A 4,795-nucleotide genomic window follows, 5' to 3' on the forward strand; every position below is an offset into this window, starting at 1 on the left:
TGCGGAAAGGGAGCCGAGTGCGACACATCCTCTCCATTCCCAAGACTCCTGGGCCCGTATCCTCGAGGGCTATTAACTTTTACTCTTAAAGTTACTATCAAAGTTAATAGTCTCAATTTATTAAGAGTAACAGCTATCCTCGTCAACTTTGAGTGTAAGTATTAGCAAATCCTGGCTACTATTATCTTCTTCTTCTTCTTCTTTATGGCGGGCTCGTTGCTAAGGACGCCTCCGTGCAAAACGTAAACATCCGACATGAATTAAGTATATATTTCAAAAAAAAAATAAAGAAAAGATGTATAAATGTACAACAGAAACATAATAAATGGCAAACACAAGAAAATACCGAGTTTTGTGGCAGATAGAAGCAGCCTCCAAGGCTGTTTTTACTCCGTCACTCGTCAATGCCCGTATCTCCCCGCCTGCGTCACGACTTGCTCTGCTGAAATTACCGCACCATAACCACGTCATCTGCCCTAATGAGCACATCTACGGGCCGGAGAACCAGCGCAGAAAAGGAGTAAGTTTAATTGGTCGCCAGATGAAACGGTCTTCTTACGTCAAATTCATGAAAAAATACGTACAATCAGAGGGTGTTACGGGAAGAGCATCACCCCTGAGGATAAGAAGAGAGCGTGGACTGAAGTGGCAGAAGCTGTAACAAGGTTGGTAATCACACAGTCATGCTTCAGTTAGCTTACAAACTAACCTAACCAAATCAAGTGGGTATTTTTTGCATAATAACACAACCACTGACCTTCCAAACAGAACATACCTTTTCATTCTGTATCTGAATAGTTTCATTATGACCATTTCTGCCACAACCCCTCTCCTCAACAACCTAACATAGCTAAACCTAACCATGCCAAACCTGCCCTGTCCTACTGAACACATCCTAACTTAACATGCCAAGTTTGTTGGGGTAAGAGGTTGGTGTAGATAGTTAAGGCATATTTGACCTTTTTATTCTTTATTATTTTCATTTGTTTATTATTTTTTTATTGGGGGCGGGGGGGGTGATGCTAGGCATGCCAGACTATGGACATTTTTACAAATACTTTATGTCAAGACTATATGGGAATAGGTAGGTTTCGTGAGAATGGTAAAGTAAGATTAAAATAGTATATTTATAGCATTGGTCAAACAGATTATGGTGATATAATGTTAGATTGGAATGTACTCAAGATAATGAGATTAAGGTTAATGCTTTTATTTTTTTTGTTACATATTCACACGTTCATGATTCAAGTAACTTGCAAACTAACCTAACCTCGTCAAATGGGTATTTTTGTATACAAACACAACCACAGAGTTTCCAAACATAACATACTTTTTCCTACTGCTCCACGTGAATAGCATCATCATGACCATTTCTGCTGCAACCCCCACTCCCTCAACAATCTAACATAACTAAACCAACTCCTGCTAAACCTCTCCAACCAAACACGTCCTAACCTAACATGGTAGGTCCCCAAGTTTGTTAGGGTGGAAAGGGGGTTAGTATAAGAGAGTCAAGTCATATTTACCTGTTATTTTATTTATCCCTTATTTAGATTATTTTTGGGGGGTGGGTGGGTTGGGCATGCCAGACTCTCAACACTTTTACAAGTATTTTATGTTAAGACTATATCGGAATAGATAGATTTGATGAGAATGGTAAAGTAAGATTAAAATATTATTTTGATAGCATTGGTCAAACAGTTTCTGGTGATATAATGTTAGGTTAGAAGTACTCAAAAGAATGGAATTAAGATTAATGCTTTGAATTTTTTTGTATAGCTGTATTGTGTAATATCATCCTACTTAGAGAAAAGCATTTTAGAAAAGTAGGTAATGAAAAGTAGTATTTATGGCCATGTTCATAACAACTAAAACGTTAATGTCTTATGATGCATGTAAATAAAATACCGGTACTGATTTAGCTTTCCATCACAGCATGTATTACATGTTATTGGAGAAGGTATGGGAAATAAACAGCATGCCATAGTGAAACGATTACGAAACTTGCTTCACATTTATACCCAGACAGTGCCTTCCCTGGGAGTGGACCCCGTACGCAGGATGACTGTGAGAGGCGTTGGTACAACGTACAACAAAAATCAAAGCCTCGCATTGCCAAGTGCAAGAATGAGCAGCGGCAGACTGGTAATTTTTTTAGTTGTTATGTCTTGATATGTAAAACTTGTATTAGTTAGTTTTTTATGTGCTCACAGAATGCAGCTATACTGGCCACAATGCCGTTATTTCATCTTAAAGTTAATAAGTTCATAGCTGTGAACCGTATATTTTATATATAATTTTTTTTGATGTTCATCTGTCAATGACTATCAATCTATCGAAATACCTTGGCTGTCTTCCCCCAATGAAGGGTGGTAGCCAAGACAGGCACACACACACTCACACACTCACACTCATGTACACCACTCTCTCAGCTGCACAGCCCCTGAGGGAGTAAAAAAGGCCCTCACTGTATGGGGGATTAGCTGCACAGTTCAGACAGGGAACTTCCACACCAAGGCCTCACAGCATACACTGGTTTATCCCTGCCCCTTCATAACAATGACATTTCCCCCAGCACCTGAGTGCCCCACACGTGTGGCACCACAGATACGCAGACATTAACTGTGGTAGATAAACTGGTGGATGACATCATAGGCTGCTCGTCTCATGTATTTGAAGGGGTACCAGAGCCACTCAGCATTGACACAGCTGATGATGTGTTAGGGATAGGACAGCAGCAACAGTCAAGCACCAGTGAAATATTGACTGGCCTGTATGTTTTGGGGAAAAAACTTTTATATTCTCATTAAAACAATTTATTAATCACTCATAAATTCATATTCTTTGTAGATACACACTTTATCAGTCAATTATTTTACAACCAATAACAAATAGTGGAATATTTCTGTTAATAAGTAATATTTCACCTTTAAGACCATTTTTCTTCAACTACGTACCTATTTAACCCATCCGCTACGATTGGCATGGATTTGGCTTCCACTGCTAGCCTGGTCACATAATAGTCCCAGGTCTTTCTCTGCCTCTGCGGTGGATAGTGGAGTGTTTCCCATGTGGTATTGGTATGCTGGATAACCCTCCAAAGGTGCAGGACTACATTTTCTTCACTGAATTGTAGCAGCCACTATTTGTTCCATTTCTGTAGTTTGGTGACGGTTTCTTGCAGGAAATCCGCAGTTAAGGGGTTACGTTACATGCATTAATCATGACTAATATATGACGCTTTTTTTCAGCCCCGCTGCTGTATTGCTAGAGACCATCCCAGCACATTGTTCATTACTTGTGGAAAAGATACCATCAGCTGCTCCTACAACAGCCACTGCTTCATCATCTGCTGGCCCAATGACACCTGCCACTGCTTCATCATCTGCTGGCCCAATGACACCTGCCACTGCTTCATCATGCTGGCCCAATGACACCACCCACTGCTTCATCATCTGCTGGCCCAATGACACCAGCCACTGCTTCATCATCTGCTGGCCCAATGACACCAGCCACTGCTTCATCATCTGCTGGCCCAATGACACCTGCCACTGCTTTATCATCTGCTGGCCCAATGACACCTGCCACTGCTTCATCATCTGCTGGCCCAATGACACCAGCCACTGCTTCATCATCTGCTGGCCCAATGACACCTGCCACTGCTTCATCATCTGCTGGCCCAATGACACCTGCCACTGCTTCATCATCTGCTGGCCCAATGACACCAGCCACTGCTTCATCATCTGCTGGCCCAATGACACCAGCCACTGCTTCATCATCTGCTGGCCCAATGACACCAGCCACTGCTTCATCATCTGCTGGCCCAATGACACCAGCCACTGCTTCATCATCTGCTGGCCCAATGACACCAGCCACTGCTTCATCATCTGCTGGTCCAATGACACCAGCCACAGCTTCATCATCTGCTGGCCCAATGACACCTGCCACTGCTTCATCATCTGCTGGCCCAATGACACCTGCCACTGCTTCATCATCTGCTGGCCCAATGACACCTGCCACTGCTTCATCATCTGCTGGCCCAATGACACCTGCCACTGCTTCATCATCTGCTGGCCCAATGACACCTGCCACTGCTTCATCATCTGCTGGCCCAATGACACCTGCCACTGCTTCATCATCTGCTGGCCCAATGACACAAGCCTCTGCTTCATCATCTGCTGGCCCAATGACACCAGCCACTGCTTCATCATCTGCTGGCCCAATGACACCAGCCACTGCTTCATCATCTGCTGGCCCAATGACACCAGCCACTGCTTCATCATCTGCAGGCCCAATGACACCAGCCACTGCTTCATCATCTGCTGGCCCAATGACACCAGCCACTGCTTCATCATCTGCTGGCCCAATGACACCAGCCACTGCTTCATCATCTGCTGGTCCAATGACACCAGCCACTGCTTCATCATCTGCTGGCCCAATGACACCTGCCACTGCTTCATCATCTGCTAGCCCAATGACACCTGCCACTGCTTCATCATCTGCTGGCCCAATGACACCTGCCACTGCTTCATCATCTGCTGGCCCAATGACACCAAGGGCTGCCAGGGGGATGACAATGAAGGTTCCACCACAGTCACCACCTACTTCATCGAGCAGAGATGCCTTCTATAGGGCAGCAGTATAATTTTTGATGTTGGGTTGAAATATTACTGCCTCGCGGCCATGATTTTATTGATTTTTTTTATTTAAGGCCGAGGAAGTTAGTGGAAGGTGATAAATAACGTGCTGTTTGTCAGAAATATTAGTAAATTCATTCAAAGCACAAATTTCCAGA

At 43.6% G+C, this 4,795-nt stretch overlaps 1 long non-coding RNA gene across 1 annotated transcript; it reads left to right on the plus strand.

Annotated features, from left to right (window-relative positions):
- Nucleotides 1-434: 434 nt before the first annotated feature.
- LOC127001393 (uncharacterized) lies at nt 435-3,319 on the plus strand. Its single transcript, XR_007755247.1, has 3 exons — nt 435-665; nt 2,030-2,145; nt 3,252-3,319. It is a non-coding gene; the product is annotated as an uncharacterized LOC127001393 (long non-coding RNA).
- Nucleotides 3,320-4,795: the final 1,476 nt, after the last annotated feature.

This window comes from Eriocheir sinensis, chromosome 20, assembly GCF_024679095.1.
Source record: "Eriocheir sinensis breed Jianghai 21 chromosome 20, ASM2467909v1, whole genome shotgun sequence".
NCBI classification, from domain to species: Eukaryota; Metazoa; Arthropoda; class Malacostraca; order Decapoda; family Varunidae; genus Eriocheir; species Eriocheir sinensis.